The sequence below is a fragment of the Camelus ferus genome, chromosome 2 (assembly GCF_009834535.1).
Source record: "Camelus ferus isolate YT-003-E chromosome 2, BCGSAC_Cfer_1.0, whole genome shotgun sequence".
NCBI classification, from domain to species: Eukaryota; Metazoa; Chordata; class Mammalia; order Artiodactyla; family Camelidae; genus Camelus; species Camelus ferus.
The window spans coordinates 82,444,131-82,469,282 of record NC_045697.1 but is presented as its reverse complement, the minus strand read 5'-3'; the positions used below and the strand labels follow the sequence as shown (position 1 = coordinate 82,469,282).

Genomic DNA, 25,152 nt, shown 5'->3' with positions numbered 1-25,152 from the left:
ATGAAAGCCAGCGAAGAAGCTGGCTAGAATCACTGTGGCTGACATCAATCAAGCAGTCACAAAAACACTTCCTAAGCCAGGAAATAAGAACAGGAAAAACAAAGGAGCAGGAACATTTTTCCTCCACCCCTATTTCTCAGAAGTGCACTACATTTTACCACCTTTTTACTTTACTAATAAAATCTTCTGTTTATATCATGCTCTCTGTCTCCCATTAGAAATTCATCTTTTTTTCTACTAAGAACCAAGGTAACTTTTTTCCCCTCCTCCTGGAAACAGTATGATTGCACTTATATGAGGTACCTAAAATAGTCAAAATCATAGAAGCAGAGGATAGGACAGTAGTTGCCAGGGGCTGATGGGAGAGGGAGATGGGGAATTGCTGTCCAATTGGTATAAAGTTTCAGTTATACAAGATGAATATGTTGTAGAGATCTGTTTTACAATATTGTACATTTGTTAACAATACTGTGTTGTACACTTAAAATTTTATTAGAGGAGATACCAAGGTTTAGCCACAATTTTAAAAATGTCAGATCAAAACTGTTCTCTGGATGGCAATAAACTTAAAGATTGGTAATGTACAAACTAATAATATAATTAACTCCCCAAAATTATTTTTAAAGTATTCATTAACTACAAGTATTCAGAATGCCTGATATGTACAAAGCCATACATCTTTTTCAATATGAAACACAACTAACTCTTGAAGCAAATCAGCTGATAGTGAGAAACATTTTATTGGAATTAATAATCAGGCTCCAGACTACTTCCATTAAATATCATGCAATGCCCATGTGAGGTTTTACAAATAACTTTTAACTTCTAAATCATCAAAATTTCAGTTTTATCTCTCTAAAATCCTAGAAGAGATTTTATATCTGAATTATCGTAATTATCTCTTATCTCAGTCAATAGAAATATAAACCATACTCTCACTGTAGAAGATATAGAGAGGATACAGAGCTGCCGACAGGGTTGTGGGCAAAGGTATTTTAAAGTTGACTTAGGCAGTTCACAAACCTGTACATTATCAAGATGTCATAGCCACTTATTTAAACTCATTACTGTCCCCATCTGTAAAAATAAGTAGGAATATATGTTAACGAACATGAACTATCACTGTATCCTGAATTTCCTTTTAAATTTTTGATATTTCCCATTTTATTTGCAGGTCTTTCCCTCTACCTTCAGTGTCGCTGTCCTCTGATGTGGCATTTTACCCTCATCTTTCATTTTTTCTGTATTTTATACATGAGCAATTAAAAGCTTATCCTTCTAAAGGATAATGGGTCCCATAAAACACCCAAATATATACAATCTGTATCTTTCTCTCGAGTTGTTGCCCCAGATAACCATATAAGCACATCTTTGCTTAAAGATTTGGTAAGCACCTCAAAAACTCTCATATTTAATACTTTAATGCATGGAGTCCACCGTGTCCCTCATTTGTTAAAAAAATCTAGTCTATATATAAATACCTGAACTACACTTATTAACCTCAAAATAAAGCTGTAAATAATCTTGTTAATGTTCTATCAACACCCTATGTGTAACATGGATTCCTATTAAATATAATCATTAAATATCTCCCTGGCTAATTGGAGATTCTAAATATATGAAAGGGAGCAAAATTTTCCACCCCAAAATATGCTTGTTTGGCATATGAACTGTTTTGAGCTGCTTATTTTTAAGCTACAGTAGACACCAATCTCTGAAAACAGAGTAGAAGTTACTCTGTGTAAGGGACATCTACATTTATAAGGGTAACTTCCATCTGAGATTTCCCTTATAAGTGTAGATGTCTCCTTCTCTGTACCAGAAAGAAGAATGACTAAACTTCAGGCACTTTCTCATAACTGGCCTTCCCCCCACCCACTCAATGCTTATTTAAATTGAAGTATAAATGACATACATTATATTAATTTCAGGTAAACAACATAATGCAATATTTGTATATATTATAAAAAGATTACCAAAACAAATCTAATTAACATCTATTATGTACAGACTTACAAAACTTTTTTTTCCCCCCATCTTTCTTTTGTCTTTATCTTGAGGTGGTATTTAGGTTATGGCTTGGACCATTTCAGAGATTTATTTACTTTTCCTGCGTATCTTCCATGTACACAGGAGATACACATGTTAGTAAATGTTTTTCTCCTGTTAATCTGTTTATTAGAGGGGGTCTTACAGGAACCTAGAAGAGTAGAGTAAAAATTCTTCTTCCTCTCCAACAGTTTGGTGACCCACAATGGGAACTTTCGAGACACTGTACTCAATTTGGAGCCTGCAGGAGGGATTCTAGAAAACTGGCAGAAGCTAGAAAAGGGTAAGACTCCTCACCCAGCCAGCTCTTCTAGATCTCTCTCTGCAGTGCCTAGTTGAGAGAGGAAGGTAAAAATGTCTTAGCCTTTCTCCTCCAAATTTAGGTTCTTAGAAGAAAGTATTTGTGAAAACTAGTTTCTTGGGTATAGCAACTCTGGTAACGATTTTTGTTATGAGAACTCTTGTTTTCCACTAATCCCTTTCTTCCCAGAGATAGTTATTGTTTCCTCTGTTTTTTGTGCCATTTGTCATAAGGAGAAAACAATAGGCTAAATGAGGTTTTCCTTTCTTTCTGTTCTGTTTCTTGAGAGCGTGACTTTGTGACCAGTAAGGATGTTCTCCCTGGCCTGTCAGCCAAAGATGCAAGTGTTTGCTTGCACTGGCAGCCAGCTGAAGAGCCTGGGAATCCAAGGCAATCAAGTGGCAAGCCACATCCTCTTTGTTCAACTGTGCCAGCTCTCAGGGGAGTTTGTCTCAAGGGGTCCCAGTCCAAAGGGGCCTTTGTCCTTTCAACTATCATTGTCCCATTGGTACTGAAAAATCCCATTGCAGTAGTGCCTGTCTCGTGTCATAGATTAGTGGATCTTTAACTGGAGCCATCCCACATTCTTGTAGGAGCCCGAAGACACTGCTTTTAAAAACCCCATTCTTACAGCCTGTAACAGCAAAGGCGTATGCATCTTAGGCTAACTGGGAGTGAACTTCCTGGGCCTCACAGGGCTATGTCTTTTACATCCTTAGTGCATGCCTCTTGCATCCATGTTTAAGCCATAAAAAACCTTACTGGGCTGAGTCACCACTGAGGAAAACACACTACTGAAAATCCTACTTGTCAAAGGCCAGATGGATTCTTTGAATTGGAAAAACTTCTATATTAAAAAAAGAATTTTAGAGAGCCCTCATCTAAACAGCTATCTTACTGGTAACTATGGAAAGGCCACGCTGAAAAAAAGGACATAAAGGAGAACAAGGATTCCCTTAAGAAATAAAACAAAGCCTTTTCCCTCCACTTTCAGAAGATTCTACCAAATTTTGAGAGGAATGGGAAAGATCAATAGACAGCCATAACCCCACTCACAGGGACCCTGACTGGCTGCTAAGGGATGTTCTCACCTGTGGTTATGCTGTATTTATCAGACAAGCCAGATGGTCCCCTGGGGGAAATCCCCCCAAAAGAGGAAACAGATGAGCAGAATTTTTCCCAGACCCTCCTATAAATGATTAGGAAATGGATCAGCAGGAAGATGATGTGTTCAGGAGCTGACAGAAACAATAGCAGAGCCTTTTCCTTGACACTCAGGGGAAAAAAAGTGAGCATTTATACAGATTTTACAAAGGTATGCCGCATTCATCCCTGAAGCTCCAGAGCATAAGAATCTTTTTGATTGCCATCTTAGTTTGAAATCATCTCCTAAAATAAAGAAGCTAATTGAAGAAAGCATAGTTGGATGGGCAGATAAGCTCACTGATATCGCTCAGGCTGCAATCTAATTCTTTGAGGAAAGAAAAGCAACTTTATCTTACAAATCAAGTGTTTACAAGAACAGAAATTCAGCTCTAGAAGGTGTTCAAAATCCACATATCCTTTTGGACAAGCCCCAAACCTCCCCTATTTATCTCAAAATACTTGCAGATATTGTTAAAAATCAGAATATTGAAAACAGAACTGTCCTTACTTATGAAAAATGAAAATTTAAATAGTAACCAATCTAGACCTTTGGTAATAGGCAAATTTGCTCTAATACTCCTTGGAGAAAACTTGAATACTTTCTCCATGCCTTTGAGATATCAATTTTCTACCCTGTCTTCTCTAGAATCTGACCTTTCTCTCCTTGAAATGCACACTTCAGGGAAATCTTCTCAGGAACGCAAAAAAAAAAAAAAAAAAAAAAGAAAGAAAGAAAAGAAAATGAAACAGTAGCTATTAAGTCGTCTCTACAAATATTAGTAAGAACCTTTAGCCATCTAAGCAGTGAAACTTACCTATTCCAACCATCAGAAATAAAATTTGGATTCAACTATTATTTATAAACTAGTGAGTTTGTATGATACTGCCTGTCTCATTACTAAATATTTTAAATGTAAGCTATAAGATTTGTGTCTATATGTTTATGTATGTCTACAAATGTATATTGTAGATGTGGGATATTCTTTTCTACCTCTGGATGGTATCACCAAAATTAATTTATAAAAGAACTCTATTTAGTTGGCCTAAAATAAGTGCTGGTATGAATTAAATATTTCAAAACTTTCAGAAATAGAAATTCAAGTATTTCTAAAGTTCATGTGATGAGGGATAATTTTTAGTAAATAAAAGGCAGTTGAAGTTTGTTGGTTAAATGAAAATAGGAGTATTTTCAGAGTTATCAGCATTAAATACAATGCAGTTATGCAACTTTTATTCTCGATAGCTTTGCTAGTCACAAGTTTATGTTATCTCTGTTACCAACTTTACCAGCAAGAAAAGTAATTTAGGATGACATTTAAGTTTGTCTAATTGAAGTGGGAGGAAAGAGACATTGTTACTATTAAAGTTAAGGAAGACTAGATGAATTGGGTCAAGTAGGTAGAAACTCTAAGATGAAATTCTCTGTTCAATCGACAGTTAAAAGGCATGTAATCTGAAAGGCATGATGGAGCACATAATGGTCTTTTCATCAGGTCAGTGAGGTAGGATAAGAGGCAACTATTGAAGGCTTAACTTAATTGAACCCATAATCAGATCTAGAGTAGTAGCTGATGGATTGAGGACTTACACCACAGCCTCCTGGGAGGGGACAAAGGCAAAGTCAAGTCCTGAATGTATTCAGGACCCAGAAAAGCAGACTGAGATTCAGGACTGAGCCTAGTTTTCAGTGAGGAAATGGAAAGTGAATCAGGCATCCAAGGTAAAGGCCATTGTACGGCCAGGATGAAGGAGGCTGGAGTGGAGAGGAGACTGCGGCTGCACCTTGGGTGCCCAGGTGCCCGGACACTGCAGCCTGTCAATCACTCAGGGAGGCAAGATGAGGTCAACCTTATTTCAGGACATAGTTTTTCTTAGCCTTCTGATTATAGTGAAAATTTTAATAGGAATCATACTAATATTAGTATAATGTAAGCCAAAATGTTCCAACTATCTGAAAAAAATATAATCTTATAAAACAATGGTTTAAGTGAAATAAAATAAATACAATACCTTACTCCCAAACTTATAAGACTTTTAGTAACATCAGTATATGCTGAAAAGTTATATAATACCTGTCAGCGTTTTTATTGTAACTGTCTAATACTAAAGAATGAATAAGTAGAATCACAAATGATATTTAAATGGTTACCAAAGACCAACAAAAAGTTAAAAACTATTCCACTAGGGACAGCTACCACAGATTGCCATCATTATTTAATACTGCCTAAGTTTCTGGCAAATTTATATACACATGCACACAAGATAACTGGTAAAAAAAAATCGTTTTTAATCTGTTTTTATAACTGACAAGTCCAACAGGATTTTTTTCTAAGTTGGGATAACTTGTAAAATTTGGTGAAGTGGCTGGATATAAAAACAATCTATAAAAGACAGATTTTGTCTACTTGAGCAAACAGTACATAGAAATGAAAATGAGAATTTCAGGCTGAAAATAATACTTAGAAATTCGTATAAACGGAAAGTAGAAATACATATAAATGAAAAGTATCAGGACCTATACGAAGGGTATGAAATGATACTGAAACATAAAACAAGTCTGAACAAGGGGAAAGATACACCATCTTTATATATTCTGTGTGCATTTCTTTCAAAGTACTATATGAATTTAATTGATTCTATTAGGAATTTTTTACTAAGTTCTCTTTTTTTGTTTGTTGTGTTTGTAACACAATCTGGCACCTGCATGATAGCATTCTTGGAATAAGTATATGCACTCGTGTCAAAGAGGGAAAGTGACCTTGAGAAACAGGGAGGAAAACACACTGACAACACTAATATAAATATCTGAGGTGAACTCTGCTTCACATTATTTTAGCTGATGCAAATTGTTGCAAAGGAGAGAACATTTAACATGCAGGTGAATCCAGCAGAGAGTTTTGGACTTAGTATTCAAATAAAACCCTGAGAAATGCAAAATTTAGCCAAAAAAAATAGGCCAGTGGATGCCAAACACCTAGTTTAGATTTAGTTTTCCATTTAGTTTACTTGGTGTTTTGATGTTATATTACATATATATTAAAAACTATTATCTTGAAGCAAAAACTGTGAAACAAACATAATTCAGAAGAATGCTTATATTTTTTAAGACACTTTTACAAATGGAGAGATGCATTATGTAAGTGAAATATTCCGAAGCATTCTTCGGCTTTTGATAACATCCCTTCCTTGGTTCACCTCTGGTATTTTCATGCATTGTATTTTCCCAGTCTCATTTTTTCTGAAACCCGGTTGAAAAGTTAAAATACCTTTAGACTATTTAAAGGCCTGTCCAGGACCTTCAATTAAGGCTGCCTCATGTATGCCCAGGGGAAAAGAAATCCCTGAAAAATCAATACTCCTACCTGAGAGACTAAGAGCACTTAGGTCCTCAGGAATGACTTCAGTTTCTAACATAATGACATTTTTTTCAGGTTATTGTTAATATCTTTCTCAATTGAATTTCTTGTTCATATTACACATTCACGGCTTATAGAGACATCTGAGAGTGCCTGGTGGAATATCATCTCTCCTCACAACTATGCCCAACGACTCAGGAACCACTGCAAGATTGTGTAGACCTTAAAGAAGATCATCTTTGTTGGCACCAATTGGTGGAGTCAGAGGTGAAGAACAGCTGAAGGTGTTTAGAGAAAACACTGTCATTGTGTTCCCAAGAGATGGAAAAGCACTTTCTATGAGGAAACGAAGACCGAAACCAGAGTTCCTTAAGAGTCTCTGATGACAAAACTACATTTTCCTATCTTCTTACTTCTTCTACTAGTCCAATGTGCAAACCAACACATTCTATCTTTTCTCCCTAGTTATGTAGTCTCAGTAGTGGTAATCATTTCATTGTGTACGTGTGGGGCAATCCAGGTGCATGAGATTGTTCAGTATAGTACAAATACGAACCCTTGGTCACTCACAGCACATGCATGTGCACACACCCTTCCTCTAAAGACACATCGAGGGGGCATTGGCCATGATGAATTTTCAATTTCTTGTGTGAAAGAATAGTAAACTTATACATATTACAAGTTCAGTAAATAATCATTCAATTAGTACTTAATATTGAAAGGTAATTACCAGGCTCAATTTAAAAGATGTTTTAACTATTGTTAACTAATCCCCAGCAAAGGGGCTCTGGACCTAGAACTAGCTGAATGAGTATCTTATTCTAAAATTATTGAACACAATGCATTTTGGCATGTATCCTTATGAAACTGTACTTGAAATGCTCTAGGAACCTTCAGCAAAAGGTCTCCATCAAGTTAAAAAAAAATGGAGAAAAGAAATGCAGAAGAGATATGTCCTTGGAAATTGTTCCTGCTCCTTTCCATTTTCTCCTGTGGATATTTTACAAGTTTTAATGTCCAGTAGATACCTGTCTATAACTGGTGATCAACATGTATTTCATAAGTGAATTAAATCCAGTAGGAGACAAAACTTAATATTCTGAATTACAGGAGCCCACTAGGGTTAGTAGATACCTTGAAGTACAGTCAGCAATAATTTGTTCACAACTATCTAAATCAACAATTAGAGAATCAAGGCACTTATTTCATGATATGGATATTTACTAAGAAAGAACCAACTACACAGCTGATTTAAGAAAAAAATTACCACACTGGAAGCAGAAATAAAGAACTATAAGAGGGAGAAAATTCCAATTATCCAGACTACTTACTGATGTCTTGAGTAGAACTCAAACTTTAAATTATAAATTCATACTTTGTTATATTTTATGGAAAGCTAATGTCTAAAGTCCTAACCAAAATACTATTTTAAAGGGTCAACATTAGCCTCTGCCAACTAAGGTCCAAAAAAAATGCCCTGGGTAAGAGATTCTACCTCAGAAATGGCCATACATTTTGATAAATTCCCTTCCTTCACAATAATGATTCCTCCTCTGAGTTAAAAATTCTTTTCTTTTTTCCCTCTTTATCAAAAAGGGGAAATGAGCTAGAGTCATGCAATGTGGAAGAAAGTGTTAACAGTAAATTTGTAACCTGCTACCTAAAATACAGGTGGCAAATATATATCAACCTAAAAAAAAAAAAAAAAATTCTCGTAGCTAACTGTATGTCCCAAAGACAAGGAAGGATTTCCTGGTCTTGCCTGGGAGAATTTCTGTTTAGGACCAACCCTCCCCCATCTAAAGCCCAATGTGTGATGGGAAGATAGAGCAAGGATAGCCAAATCCATGATTTGGGTATTACTGGCCCAATGATCAAATCCAGAGTAGAGTTTTAAATTACTTGTAATGGGACACCAAGCATGTATGTTTGAATAATCTGAACAAATATAAATAACTTTAGAAAAATATGTATGAAATATTAAAATAAACTACTTTGTGACACATTTTTGTGTTAAATATCAATAAATTTACAGCACAATCAAATGACAAATAACAGTACTTGCAAACTGAACACTAACTTGAGCAACCTAACTAGAAGTGATCAATAGGTCTTTTTATTGATTTGACTAAAACTTAATGGAGTATTTCACTTTTTGCTGTGTAAAGCAGTAACGAGTCTTCAAATAATTCCTTGAATGTCACATGACTAGAATATTTCCTAAATAAATATGTTAAGTGGTCAGTTACACAAGTCACTTCCATTTTTACCAGATCTTGAAATCATTTCAAGTTCAATTCATGATTAAAAGGACATTAATAGTGAAACTAGAGGTTTTTAAGAAGTGGTATTTTCCCACAATTCAAGTTAGACATTAAACCTATAAGTACAGTCATTTAAACTGATTTTAAATTCCAATTTAACTAAAAGCCAGTACTTCTCATTCATTCTAGTTAGACACAGAAAACAAACAAAAAACCAGAATAGAACAAAAAAGATAACTACCTACCCCTAACGGAATAAATTCAGAGGTAGTTTTTGAAGCTAAAATTTCTCTTCAATTGTATGTTCATGTGGATTAGAGTGCGAGGTATTTGAGTATCTTCATGGAATCAGCAGAAATTCTAGGCACAAAGTAAATTCTTTGTTAAGAATAATGATTGAAAAAATTAAGGATTTGGTAATTTTATTTGTAATTAAGATGATTACTTCTTTAAAATGGAACACTGCAGTAAAAGTTAAACTCCTATCTGAAACACTTTGCTTAGCAAAGTCCTTTACTTTTTAATGTGATGTGTTTCTCTTTTGTATTGCTTAAGTTAGAAAGTGATCTTAACAGATTTTAAATTTTGCCATTTTTTAAAAATCACAGTTCATTACCATGATAGTATCATATTACATTCAAAATAAGCATGTAAGGCAAGATTTTGACTTCCATTTTTTTCTGGGAAGAAATGATAAGCTTTCATGCTCAGAGATGGCCAAATATTTAAGGAGACTGGAAAATTACTAAAGTAGCTGAAATGCAACATAAGAGAAACCAAAGTCTGTCTGCAACACTGAAGGCACAATTGAGGTGAACACTCTAAACTAACAGCAGGAGCACCAAGATCCCACAGTTTCATACAGGAATATTCAGTTGCCTCAGATTTGACACAGAGAACAGTAACACAGTTTGAGTTTTTCACACTGTAGTTTTACCAAATAAGTTTAAATATGGAACATTGGGAAAACTTAGTTGAGATAATATGCCTTGCTGGAGTGCTGGCAGTACAAATAAAAAGCTGATTAAAAAAAAAAAAAAAACACTAAAAAACTTAGCTGTTACAGGATTGGGATTTTCAGTAAGGCCAAAGAAGAAATATAGTGGGAATAACTGAATGAGAAAGATTGACCTAAAATATAGGATTTGAACTTGATTTCAATGATTGGAAAGTAACTGTTATTTAGAAGAATGTATCCTTAAAGCAGTCAGGCAAGGGAGTTCAGTGGATAAGAGGGTATCATGTAACAAAGACTAGATGATGGGTATTCCAGATAAAAACCAGAAGTCAGCAAGAATCTCCAAAAGGATAGAAACATTTGACCAAGATTCCAAAACCAACAGAATAAGAACATAAATTTGAGAAAAATGGTAGCGAGGGTGCTACAGCTTTGTATTTTTTAAGCTCTGTAGAAGACGGCTATGTTACAAAAGGTGGTGGTGAGGAGAAGGGGAGCAGCATCAAGAAGCAGCAGCAAAGGACATCACCTGAGTCTGTTCACATGTTTTTGTTTTTACACATCTCTTGTTTTTACCATGCGTGTGCAAGAATGAACACTATTTACCTGAGAGGTAATAAAGTTTCCAGTTTCAGTACAAGTCAACGATGGGAATGTGGGAGAAGTTAGGTCGAGAATTTGTTTCTCCAAAAATATAGAGGTTCCAGAGTATGTGGTGAAATGATCTGGGGATAAAAGATGGAGTTTTGGGTGAGAGGAAAGTAACCATAGGCCCTTATGGGATGATACTGTGGGAGACGATACACAGCCAGAGAGGACCCCGTTGTGGGGAGTCACAGATGACAGGAATAGAAAACTCAGTGATGTTAACTGATCACAACATTTTCTGCAGTATTGCTTAAAACAACACCCAGGTAGACTAGAGCTCATCCAGCCATATTGCAGACAGTCAGCACTGACTTGTTAGACTGCACTTCTGATGGGTATTTAGTCTCTAAAAATTATGGGGACTCTATCCTGTCTGAAAGATGTATGTCTTAGATTCTTTTTTTTAATAAATAATACATGGGGCCCCTGGTAGAGGCTCAGGGTTTAATGCCACTTGTATTTAGGATCATAGGGTTACAGGTGTGAAACATGTAATTAAAAAAAGTATTTTTATATATTCAACTAAAAAGAAAAATCAGTAAATTAAGTAAACATAGGGCTTTATTCTAAGTAGCAAGAAAATACTACTAAATACTGAAATTTCTTAGGACTAATTAAAACTCGTATTAGGAAAAAAGTCTTGGCCTTGTAAATAACTTAATCAATAAAAGAGTCAGCTTCAGATAAATATCTGGATATAAAAAGGAAAAACATAGCTTGATGAAAACAAATACACATTCCACCCATGCTGGATTCTGAACACACTGAGACCTAAGTCAAAAACAGAAGCAGATGGGTCCAAACTTTTGACTTTATTCCAGATAGAGGCCAAAGTGAAGAATGGACCTTCAGGGATGCTTGTCAAGTGAGCCTCAGGCTGAAGCCAGAATGAGGCAGAGCTACTCAGCACGGCACAGGCCAGGCTGGGCAGCGAAGCGCACCCTCGACAGGGCAGAGCTCCGCACAAGCAGCGGCCTGGAGGGCGGAGGGCCTCCGCTCTCCGCAGCGGGCTGGCTCTGGAGAGGAGGCTGGGAGCCAGTCGTGTCCTGCTGTTCTCGCACTAACCCCCAGCAAAACACAGCCCCTCTTCCCCACTCGGGGAAAAGTGGGTGAAGGAGAAGGACAGCCTAAGAACACACTTGGGGAACACCTGTCCATGTGAAAACTAGGAGTGGGGAGAACATGTTTCTAATACAAAGCGATTAGAAAAAGATTACAAAGGGCAATAACAGTTGACATTTTCGTTGTAGATTCAAATAAGAATATATGTTAAGGAAATTTTTTTTAAAAGTTGTGTTTTTAAAAAAAGACATCTGGGGGAAAAGAAAAAATACATCAACCTTCTCCTTAGTCTAGTTCTCCATTATTTTACATTTTTATACCTATTATAATTAAATTATTTTTGGTTTTTTTCAGCGAAAACATAACATAGGTGCATTCCAAATGAAATGTTCTGGTTTCAATTATTTAATCCTATTTGTTCTTTCTAATTCTCATCTCCTTATCATTAGTGTGTTCATCTGTACTTTCATCCATTTGTTCATGCTCTGAAAATTCAGTGCCCCACTGTGCTTAAGTTTGCATTTGCCAAGTGCTGTGGATAAAGAGATTAAAATGCGGCCTGTTGTAAAAAAATACACTGTTAAATAAAGTCAATCCAACTTTTGATATAGACCATTTCAAAAATAAAGAAGATGGACTTTATAATACAGCTGAACAGGACCAAGAGGCATGCCGGCTTTATAATTCCCAGCCAGGAACACTAAACAGCTCTCTGTGAGCCACCATAATTAAACCCAGATCCTCCAATTAAATCAGATACCATATCTGTGTTATCCAATTTAGTCCTTGCTCAGCGAAAAGAAAAACTTTTTCTGAACACATTTTACAAATCACTTATATATTGCAGATTTGACCCACTGACTAATTGATGGACTGGCTTGTTTTGCTTCTTTATGAGCCGGTCCAGATGCAGTGCACACCAACAGGATGCAAAGCTGCTTAGTGGTGATCTGCCTGAGGGGTATGATCACCATCCATTTTGCACCAATGAGTAATATAAAATATTGTACTAATTAAGCATGTCCTCCTTAAATGTTGAGAAATAAACTAATATGAGTGTTGATAAAATAATTTTTATTCAACAGGGAACTAAAAATTCTTATTCATATTTTATCTCAATACTGAATTATGATTCTCTAGGTCACCTAATGCCAGGCTTACGTCGCTCAAAAGATCATATAAAAATAACTGTTTTCTATTTTTCAGGAGACTCTTTGGCTAACTTTGGTCTAAGCTGGGTGTGTGATGAGCATATTATTGAAGAAGAAAGGACAGAAAACCTATTATCAACTAGAAATGAAATGGGAAATGGTCCAATGGCAAATTACTTTCTAAGCTGCAGTATTTTCTGTTCTGCTGTATTCATTTGTTAAAGCTTTACTGAAAAGCAATGATTTTCTCTTTTTACTTTTACTACTTAGGATTTCCATGTTAATTTTCACCACACCTCCCTTTTTTAATTTTAATATTTGAGGAACTATGAGGATTTTGAGCCTCCACTGACCTGGTGACCGTGTTCTATATTCTCATCTCACTTATCATTTCAAAGTTCTGCCTTTTATAACCTGCAATATCACAGAATCATATAGCTTTAAAAAAGAAATCAATCTTTAAAAATTAAATTTCATTCCTTGATCTATAGAACGTAATGTGTTAACTCTATACAGCTGCTCCAAAAAAGGGTAGCCAGTCAACACTTTATTTTCTAAATTTTCTTCTATACTTGATGTGTATTTGAAAAATCAATTTTCACTTTATTAGGTGTCCATTAGGTAAATTTATGCAAAATAAATATATTTCCATCTTCAAATGTTAATGAAGTATTAGGGTTAAAGATCAAATTATCTTTCCTACAAAATAGTCAATTTAAAATTTGACCTATTTGTGAAATAAATTTTTTGAAAAGTCAGCACTTTAATCACAGTTATATATGTTTCTATAACATTATAGATGTAAGAAAATAAGATTAGGGATCACTCAAACCTATGCCAATGTGTAACCATGGCACAAACACAATCTAAATTCACATACAAATATAGTAAAATTCCTAAGAAATATTCCAGGCAAACTTTGCACTGAGCTGCACCCCAGAGGTGGTCTTTCTTTTGTCCTCTACACTTAGAAGTTCCAGAAGCAGAAGAAAAGTATCTCTGCTAGCTCAAAAGATGGACTGTCCCCAAATATAAATTCCTGGCCCTCAAATATTCTACTCTTTCGGTAAGTTTGATTCCAAACTTTTAATTCTTTGTCCATTAAGTTCAAGGCTGTTCACCAGCCATACAATTTACTGCAATGGGCCAAGTATCTGAGCCAACTTCTTCATAGCCTGAGTTCGATTGGTATTTATTTATGACCCTTCTCCAGTGTAGACTTCATGTAAAGTATTTCCACTGCCAACTCTCTCAGTCTTAGTGTTGGTGTCATTAAGGCAGCACTAAAACTGAACTTATATATCCTGAGGAAAAAAGGTTAATCTCTCTTGTACCACTCAAAAAGGCAGAAACAAGTCCCACTTAGCAATGAAAGGGTCCCTTCACGGTGACATTGTCTGGCGAGATGCTTCTCTGCCTCTAACGACCTTTCTTACGGTCCCACTGTGCAGTGGAGCTCCTGACAGCCTAATTATCAAAGGTATCAGACTCACAATGCCTAACAAAGGGACAAATTCTCACGATTTTTTTTCCCCAACCTTGGGAAATTCCTGTCTCAAAGTCTCTTCAAATAGTAACATCAATTAACAGTAGCCACACACACAAAAAAAATCTTGCAACTTTGAAATAGCAGTTTTTGTCTAAGTCATTATTTTATCAGCTATTTCTTGGGAGACATATCCTATTTTGGTGTGCCTACTTTGACTTCTCCAAAATTAAGTGGGTTTGAGATACTATTTGTAGGCATTTCCAAACTGTTTTTTCAATTAGGACTATTTTTACATTGGTTTTAGGTTCACAGTAAAACTGAGAGGAGGCTACAGACATCTTCCCATACAGACCGGAGCCTCATACATACACAGCCTCCCTCATTATCAACATCCCCCACCACAGTGGTACATCTTTATGTCTCCTCAGTAAAGTTTCGCCCAAGGTCTTTGACCTACTTTTTATTTAGGTTGCCTGTTTTCTTATTGTTGAGTTTTAAAAGTTCTTTGTATATTTTAGGTAACAAAAATCAAGTCCTACTGACTTTCTGCCTGCTGAGTATGTCCATTTTGGATAGAAAATGTTGAAATACCCAACTATGATAATGATTCATCTGTTTCTCCTTGCATCTCTGTTAGTTTTTCCCTCACATAGTTTGACATTGTTAGGTGCATACATGTGAAGGATTATGTCTTCTTGGAGAAGTGGCCCATTTATCATTATATAATGCCCTTCTTTAGTTGACATCTGTCTTTACTTGAAAGTTGGCTCTGTCTGAAATTAACATAGCTACTCCTGCATTTTATAATTTAGTCTTAGCATGGTCTACTGATCCATTTAATTGTAAACTACATGCGTGTATATATGTGTATATATATACACGTATACACACACACACACAGATTTCTTGTAAACATATACTTGAGTCTTGTTTACTCACTCTGATAATCTTTATCTTAATTAGTACAGTTAGACCACTGATGTTTAAAGTCATTATTGGTAAAGCTAGGATACTGTATCACATATTCATTACTGTTGTCTGTCTTCGTTCCTTACTGTTGTATATCATTGTTCCTATTTTTTTCTTCTGCTCTTTTTGCCTTTGTGATTTTTAAAGGAATATTATCTATAATCCCATTTTCCCTTTAAAAAATATATTGGATATATACATATGTATATTTTTACTCTTTAAGTGGTTGCCCTGGACTTTGTAAATACAAATTTACAGCCAATCCTAGTCCACTTTCAAATAACATTATACTACTTCACAGGTAGTATGAGTACCTAAAAATAACAACAACAAAAACCCTAATTGCTTCCTCCCATATGTAGCACTGCTGTCATTCAACTCACTTATATATATTCATACCCAACTATATACATACACAAGATGTGTACATAAACCTACATAATCAAGTTCATTGCTGCTATTATTTTGAATTTCTGTTAGATCAGTAAGAAAAACAAATTTTACCATCACATTCCTTCTTTGATGTTCTTCCTTTCTTATAGAGATCCAACTTTCTGACTTATTATTTCCCTTCTCTTTAAAGGGCTGTTTTTTGTTGTTGTTGTTTTTTAACATTTCTTTCAAAGTAAGTCTATTGACAACAAATTCCCTAAATTTTTGTCTAAAAGTCCCCTTTCCCTCACTTTTGAAAGATGATTTCCAGGTACCTAATTCTGGGTTGGTGGTCTTTCTCTGACAACTTTAAAGAGTTCACTCTACTCTCTTGCTTGTATGTTTTCCAAAGAGAAGTCAGATCGTAATTCTTATCTTTGTTCCCCTATTGGTATAGTATTATCCCCCCAACCCTGGCTTCTACCCCGCCCCAGGATTTTTTCTTTATTTTTGATTCTTTGTTAGAAGGTGATATGGCTAGGTCTGGATTTGTTGGCATTTATACTGCTTGGTTATTTCTGATCCTTCTAGATCTATAGTTTGGTATCTGACATTAAAACAGGAAAATTCCAAGACAGCATGGTATTGGCATAAAAACAGACATCAATCAATAGAACAGAGTAGAGAGCCCAGAAATAAATCCACAGACCTATGATCAATTAATCTTTGGCAAAAGAGGCAAGAATACACAATGGAGAAAAGACAGTCTCTTCAGCAAGTGATATTTGGAAAACTGGATAGCAGAAAGTAAATCAATGAAGTTAGAACACTCCCTCACCCCATACACAAAAATAAACTCTAAATGGCTTAAAGACTTAAACATAAGACAAGACATGATAAATCTCCTAGAAGGAAACATAGGCAAAACTCTGACATAAATCTTAGCAATGTTCTCCTAGGGCAGTCTACCCAAGCAATAGAAATAAGAGCAAAAATAAACACATGAGATCTAATTAAACTTAAAAGCTTTTGCACAGGAAAGGAAACCATAAGCAAAACAAAATGACAACTTTGGAATGGGAGAAAATATTTGCAAATGATGTAACTGACAAAGGCTTAATTTCCAGGACATATAAATAGCTCATAAAACTTAACAAACAAACAAAAAAACCAAACAACCCAATCCAAAAATGGGCAGAAGACCTAAACAAGCAATTCCTCAGTGAAGACATACAAATGGCCAACAGGTACATGAAAAAATGCTCAATATCACTAATTATCAGAGAAATGTACATCAAAACTACAATGAGGTTTCTCACACCAGTCACAACAGCCATCATTCAAAAGTCCATGAACGATAAATGCTGGCGAGGGTGTGGAGAAAAGGGAACCCTCCTACAGTGCTGATGGGAATTTAGTTTAGTATAGCCATTATGCAAAACAGTATGGAGATTCCTCAGAAAACTAAGAACAGATCCACGATATGATCCAGCAATCCCACTTCTGGGTATGTATCCAGAGGGAACTTAATTTGAAAAGATACACACACCCCAATGTTCATAGCAGCACTGTATACATTAGCCAAGAGATGGAAACAAACTAAATGTCCATCAACAGATGACTGGATAAAGAAGTTGTGGTATATTTATACAATGGAATACTACTCAGCCATATAAAGAATAAAACAATACCATCTGCAGCAACAGGGATGAACCTAGAGATCATCATTCTAAGTGAAGTAAGCCAGAAAGAGAAAGAAAAATTCAATATATCAATCATGTGTGGAATCTTAAAAAAAAAAAAAAAGACACTATGAACTCATCTGCAAAACAGAAACAGACTCACAGACGTAATGAACGATCTTATGGTTACCAGGGAAAGCAGGCAGGAAGGGATAAATTTGGAGTTTGAGATTTACAAATGTTAGCCACTATGTATAAAAACAGATTTAAAAATAGTTTCTTCTGTATAGCCAGGGAACTATGTTCAATATCTTGTAATAGCCTTTTGTGAAAACAAACATATGTATGTATATGTATGAATGGGACACTGTGCTGCACACCAGAAATTGACACATTGTAATTGACTGTACTTCAATAAAAAAGAAAAGAAAAAGGAAAATTCCCTGTCACTGTTTCACCTATTTTTTCTGTTTCTCTTTGCCTTGTGTTTTTCCATTACATGTATGTTACAACATTAGTAGTTGTCCCATAGTCCTTGGATATTCTGTTCTTTTCCTCAGGTTTGTTCTCTTTGCTTTTCAGCATAATAGGTCTTTATTGATATATCTTCAAATTCAAAGATTCTTTCATCATTTATGTCCAGGGAATTACTAAAACCAATGTAATTCTTCATTGTTGTTACAATGTTTTGCTTCTAGCAATTTTGTTTTTTTTCCTTCAGATTTTCATCTGCTTATACTGCCCTTCTGATCTTGCATGCTACCTACTTTATTCATTAGAGCCTTTTTGTCACAGAGCAAATTAATCATAGTGATTTTAAAAGACCAATATTATCATTGCAACATCCCTGCCATGTCTAATTTGATGCTGCCTCATCAAAAACAATTTTTTGAGGGGAAAGGTTTTTTTTGGTTTTTAGTATGACTTATAATTATTTCTTGATAGCCAGACATGATGTACTAAGTCCAAGGAACTGCTGCAGATATGCCTTTAGTAATGATGTGGTGAGGTGTCAGAGCAGGGGAAGCATACCATTGTCCTGTGATCAGTTGTCAGTCTGTTATTGAGTCTGTGCCCTGGTGTGAAAGCTTTACAAGTGCTTCTCATTTTTCCCCTCTTCCCTCGGATGGGATAGGGTAGCTAGAGTGGCTGGAGTTAGGGATATCCTTTCCCCAAGTTCCATTAGACTCTGATCAAACGCAGAACGTTAGGCTCGGGTTAGTTTCTCCTGTGGGCAGGTCTTGTTCAGGAAGAACAGAGTGTTCTGGTGTATTACAAAAGAGTTTCCTTTTTCCTTCCTCTGCTGGAAGAATGAGAGGATGTTTTCTATTATTTCCCAAGAACCTGGTGGAGATCCTAGAGGTAACCAGTGTCAGGGTAGGAAAGCCTGATCCATAACTGACAAAGTGCTAGTGGCTCAGTGTGGACAATTCAGTTAACTCCAAGGGTATCCCGTCACAGGGGAGCCTGCACAAGTTTATGACATTTACCTCCAGGTTCTCACAGTAAATATTAGATTAAAATCACTTCATGCTTCCAGCAGGGGGAGGGAAAAAGAAACCCTATTGAAATACAGGAGACCACCCTGTTCTCTTTAACAAGTCTGCATTCAGGAGAATCTAACTAACTAGAACAAAGCAAAGGTATTTAGGCTATGTTTTTATTATGACTTTTTTTCCTGAATGTATTGCCAGAAGATTTTATCTAAAATATTATACGATGGTTTCTAAAGTTGTTTCTTAAAATTCAGTTCAGACAGGATCCACGTGCCAGCTACTCTGTGATAGAAACTGATGCACTAACTGTTAACTTATTCAGAGAAACAGAGACATTGTTTCAGTAATTGAACTCAAGTACGTTTAGTCTCATACCAAAGCGAGTAATGGTTTAGATGTGGATTGTTTCAGTGTCATACAGAGATTATGCAACTCCAGGTGAAAAATAGTGAAGGACTGAGTTGATCAGTTCAAACTTCAACATTCCTGTCAAATAGCTTGAGTTTTATACACAATTCTATTTGTAGAAATCTGACCCTAAATATTTCAGGTTAAAAAAAATAGAAGCATTGGGTTTATAAAAATTAAGAAAGTGGGTTTAAGGGGGAGGAAAGATTAGGGAGTCTAATTTCTGAACTTCACTACAATTTCATACAAGTAAGAAATAGAGAAATATGAATGTTAACATTTTAAATATAGGAAAAGTGGTTGTCATTTAATTATAAAAGAATTTTAATAAATCTAAATCTTTTACGAAAATTGACAGGAGTTAAGTTTAAAGATAAAGTTTTATATTTCTCCCAAGTAAACTGATTTTACATTTTCATGTTCTTTAGAAAACTTTTATCATAAGTAACAAAATTTAAAGTTAATTTTAAATTGCTTTTTTGTGCTTTCCTGGTTCACTGAAATGACCTTTCTACCCAAAGAAATTTAATTACATATCCACCTGAATAACTTAATTAGAGCATAGAATTTTGGGTTACTCAGAGTATAATAGTGTCTAAAAGAGGATGTGCTCAGATCTAGAATAGCTGAAATAGTCACTGAAACCAGTGACCAAAGAATTAAAGAAGAATCAACTCAGCTGAGCAGAGCTTCACTCAAGGAGGAAGGCTCTCTAATCTGAATGTATTTAGTCTTATACAGCAAAGCAATGTCTGGAAAGTTTTACCTACAATTTTTTTTTCAAATTTTGTGTTTTTTCCATTTTTAATATGGTTTGGTGAAAGAAGAGCCCAGTAGGCATGAAACAGGAAACAGTCCCAATTATTAATTATTATTATTTTTTTTTACCGTATATTAGAAATGGGTGCATGTTTACATGAATTTGTAAGGAAACCATTAACTAGCTATGCATAAATCCATGTTAATAAGACATTGTAAATGAAAAAGAATACTTATAATTAGCACATATGCTGTAGAAGGCAGCTTTTGCAACTACTATAAACTGCTGGTTTAGTTCTGAAGTCATCCTAAAATCTAAAAAGCATGAAAAGTGCTATATATATATAATGAGAGAATCCATCTGTTGCTAGGATTTCTTTTCATCTACCACTGATGGCATTTTCATTTGAACTTACTATGTTAAAATGGGTGATTAGACTTCACTGTTATTTTCATGAGAACAGTTATTTAATAGAAAACCTTAAACTATATGAATTATGGTAATTCCTGTTTTTTGACTCCAAAAACACTTTCCTGGCTGACTTGAACTTTCACATACTTTCAAGTAGTCGTGTTAGGCAGTTAGATAGAAATGAGCACCGGGCAGGGGGAGAGGACGGGAACAGGAGCAATCCAGAAAATAACAGCACACCTGCACGCAGGATAAGGGGCTCCAAAAACATTTACTTTCTCTAAATGAGGGCCAGCAAAGAAGCTGGCTAGGATCGAAACGATGCGGCTGCGGAATAGACAGAAGGACCTGGCTTAACCTGACTCAGTGCTCATTGTAATGTAATTAACATTACAGTTTGAGCCCCTCCCGTGGGTTTCTCTGCGCGCTTCGTGGGTAAGAACATACTCAACAGAGATGGGCGTGCCTGAGCACAAGGAACCTGAGCTGTCAATCAGCCTGAGCACTCGAAGAACCTGAGCCGTGAATCAATCAATTACAAAAACGCCCCCAAAGCCAGGGTATAAAAACAGGAAAAACAAAGGAGCAGCGCCATTTTCCCTCTCCTGGGTTGGCCCGCTGCCAATTCTCAGGAGTCTACTATATTTTACTACCTTTTTACTTTACTAATAAAATCTTGTTTACATCATATTTTCTGTCTCTTCTGAAAAAAATTTTTTTTCAGGTGACTATGAACCAAGGTAACTCTTATTTCCCTCTTCCCAGTAATACTCCTTATATTAAAATGACTTTGACTTCTATATTCTCTTTTGATTTCCTAAGCCAAAAGTAGGCTAAACAACTAACCAGTTCAGCAGGAAACTTAAATTCAATAGACATAAAAGCGAAAAATCATTATGACCTCTAACAAACTTCATTATGATCCAGACCCCCCCCCCCTTTTTTTTTATAATAAAAGAGAATCAATACCTAGTAACCTACAGTAAAAACCTGGAAGTCTTACTCCATTAAACTCCTTTCAACATTATTGTACCCGGGCCGCGCTGTAAAAACAGGAGGAACCTTCACCCAAAACCTGGTTTGAATGTGGCAAGAGAGGGTATCAACGCACACACACCAAGAAGTCAGGAAAAGAGTTGTGACTTACGTAACTGAGATCTCTGGGATGAGCAGAACAGCCTCAAGCAGGTCCGGGGTGGCTGGAGAGAACCAGGAAAGCAGACTGGGTTGGGGCTTTTATTGTGGTTAGAGGGCGGGCCCGAGTGACGACTCCCGTAGGGAGGCAGGCGATTGGGTGTTCTGATTCCTGCAGGTACTAGAGGGGGAACACCTGGGCTTCCGTACAATATTGGCCTGGTGAGAGACACAAGAAGAGGCAGGTGTGAGGCATAAAAGCTACTTGCAGTCAAATATCGAAAGAGAGCTTAACTCTTTATGACAAACCTCACCCACACAGCCATGTTCATCCAATTACCGCACGCATTTTTCTCATTTTTTTTTTTTTTTAGTTTTAAGTTATCCTCTTTATCTGAGTAAATGTGACAGATTTCTGACTCATCTGATTAACCTTGTACTCAAATTCTATCCTTCACACATAGAATTTCTACAACAAAGAATTATACGTTTTTCCCCAAAGCATTACCTCCTCCAAAAAACTTTTGACCTTAAAGGATATCTTTACTTTTGCTTACGCAGTTTTATCAACCTGTTTACTTTTCTTCTATCATCTCTTTCTCCATCCACCAATCTACCTCCAGCAATACGCCCTTTAAATGGGAGCCATGTCTACTAATTACTGTATCATGTTAATCACCTGTGTCTGGCATCTGGCATGGCAGTAACTGCTGAACACGTGAACATTTGGGGCTCAGGACCATGAAGATTGCAGCCATCATTAGAGGCTCCCTGTCCATGGAATCAGATTTCTTTGATACAATCTGAGATTTAGAATTACATCAAATAATTAGAATTATTTCAATTAAGAATGAGATCAAAGCTCAAATAACTCAAAACATATCTTTTTAGTCTTTATGTAATTTAGAAAATACATTTCTACTTAATGATCAGCAAGTCATAAAGTAAATTATACTTATTCAATTATTCTTCAATGTGTTTGGTAGGCTTTTGCCACTGCATACTCTTAAGAAAGGGCTTCACCTCAACAGTACAAAGACACTGTCTACTTTGAATAAAACTGCACTTGCATAAAAATTCACTAATGGCCAAAAAGCCATATTCTAAAATTTTAGTAAATAATAGCATGTGAACACAAATTTTTAAAGTTTTTAACATAATATTTTGGAATGGAAATATTGGACGGAAAAATTATGCATATTCAGTATTTTTTACAACATGCAATGAATTTGAACCCTTAATTTGGCTGCAAATAATGAATTTCAGAAATAACTAAACATAAACTTGAATATAACTTTATTATTTCAATTATGTTAAAGGGGAGAGACTAAAATATTGCAGAACATATGGAGTGTTTTTTTTTTTTTTTAGTTATTGCATACTCACTTGGTAGCATTTAGGGTATTCTTAACTTATTTAACAAGGGAATTCATATCACTAACATGTGGGAGCTATTTAATACCTAGAGAAAAAAATGTATCTTTATTTAGCTAGATGTAACTTTGCTTTCCAGTATGATCCAGATAGATACTCTCCAAAACTGACAAAGCTGTACACCGTAAAGATTAGGAATCAAATACCTATTTCAGTATATAACGTAAAAGAGATAAGATCATCCCCGTAATTTGATTGAAAACTAAAATAATTGTAGGTCACTTTTATTTATATCTTACTACTAATAAACTATGAGTCATTATGCAACACAATAAATTAAAAATATTTAACAGCTTCAAATAATTATCCTTCTGTATTTACACACAGCAGTTTTACAGTGAGAAATACAATGTAATTTAAACACAGTACAATGGTTCATATGTGTATGAAGACCCAGAGTGTTTCATAAATTTGGAAAGTTTAACTTAAATCTTCATGTTTATAGTTGTACAAATGCATTTTTGTGTGCCTGTCTCTCCCTACTAAGCTAGCTTTCAGAGTTTTTAAAAAATGTAACAAAAATAAATAGCATACTCAGCTTTCAAAATATTTAAATTTGCCATATATATGAATTTTAATTCATAAGAAACTAATTATTATGAAATATTGATATCTTGATTTCATAGTTAAGTTGATTAGACTCAACATGCTTCAATGGTAGATAGTTTTTTCAAAGGCATTTTAAAAAATGGTGTCAACTTGTAACTGTGAATCCACATAAAGAACAATGTTGAGATCATGACAGATTGTATGTTTGATACTGCCTTCATTTTTCATAATTCAGAGAAGGGTATGACATACTTGTTTGATGTGAGGCAGAGAAATAAAATGAAATTTGTAATTCTGAGGTAATAGACACCTACCTTAATATCATTGGTCATCATTACTGCTTCCATCTTTCCTTCAATCATCAGTATCCACAACAATGGACTTACCTAAAGACATTGACACCTTTCTCCCTGAGAGGGAGGAGATATATGTATGAAGATGTGTATTTCCAACCAAAATTAAGTTGCTGCCCAAAAAGTTTACCAAATGCAGGCTATGCAACTTATTTCTCCAAGCTAATGGTGACCATGGAAACACTGGTCCCATATAGGCCCATCATAGGTCACTGTTACAGACCCAGATTCAGTCATACAGTATTTAGGTAGTTTAATACTCAATATACAGCTTAAAATCTTAACTTAGGGTTATATTTTTGAGTGAGTTGTTTTATTAGTAAGACCCAGCTTCTATGTGTATATTTCATTCAAACCCAGTCAGACTGTTTGTATCCTAGCAAGAAATTTTATTCTTTACCATTCCTACTAACATCCATTAAACCTTTCAAAAAGACCTCAAAAAATTAAATTCCCTGGAAAGTCTAGGTCTGAGATAAATGCAGGTCTAACTTCTGATAATATATGTTTATGGTTAGTGGTCTGTTTTTGTCCTGAAGTAAAATGATCAGTCACTGAATTTTATTCACGTTTCTTGCACATCTACATGTGTTAGTGGAGATCCATGCAGCCCAAGCATTTCTAAAGAGCTGATATGGATTCCTCTCACCTTCATAATAGGGGATTTTTTTTTTTTAATTGAAGAAAAATCTCTCCTCTGGTGTCTCTTTTTCTTATCTGATTGCGGTGGCCAGGACTTCCAATACTATGTTGAATAAAAGGGGCAATAGTGGGTATCCTTGTCTTACTCCTGATCTTAGAGGAAAAGCTTTTCACCACTGAGTATTACGTTTTCTCTGGGCTTGTCATAAATGGCCTTTATTATGTTGAGGTATGTTGCCTCTATACCCGCTTTGTTGATAGTTTTATCATAAATCGATGTTAAATTCTGTGAAATGCTTTGCTGCATCTATTGAAATGATCATATGATTTCTGTTTACCACAGTATTTGATTTGTGGATGTTGAGTTATCCTTACATCCCTAGAATAAATCCCTCTTGATCATGGTATACGATCCTTTAACATGGTGTTGAATTCAGTTTGATAATATTTTGTTGAGAATTTTGCCTTTATATTCATCAGGGTTATTGGCCTGTATTTTTCTTCTCTCATAGAGTTTT

The 25,152-nt window shown here is 35.4% G+C and overlaps 2 long non-coding RNA genes across 2 annotated transcripts in view; one reads left to right on the top strand and one right to left on the bottom strand.

The window, feature by feature from the left end:
• Positions 1-8,561, top strand: part of LOC116658132 — a 32,596-nt gene extending 24,035 nt beyond the window's left edge. The window contains exon 4 of the long non-coding RNA XR_004313303.1: positions 6,990-8,561. This is a non-coding gene — a long non-coding RNA (uncharacterized LOC116658132). The remainder of the gene's footprint in view (positions 1-6,989) is intronic.
• Positions 1-22,235, bottom strand: part of LOC116658136 — a 63,041-nt gene extending 40,806 nt beyond the window's left edge. Inside the window, exon 1 of the long non-coding RNA XR_004313313.1 lies at positions 21,670-22,235. This is a non-coding gene — a long non-coding RNA (uncharacterized LOC116658136). The remainder of the gene's footprint in view (positions 1-21,669) is intronic.
• Positions 22,236-25,152: the final 2,917 nt, after the last annotated feature.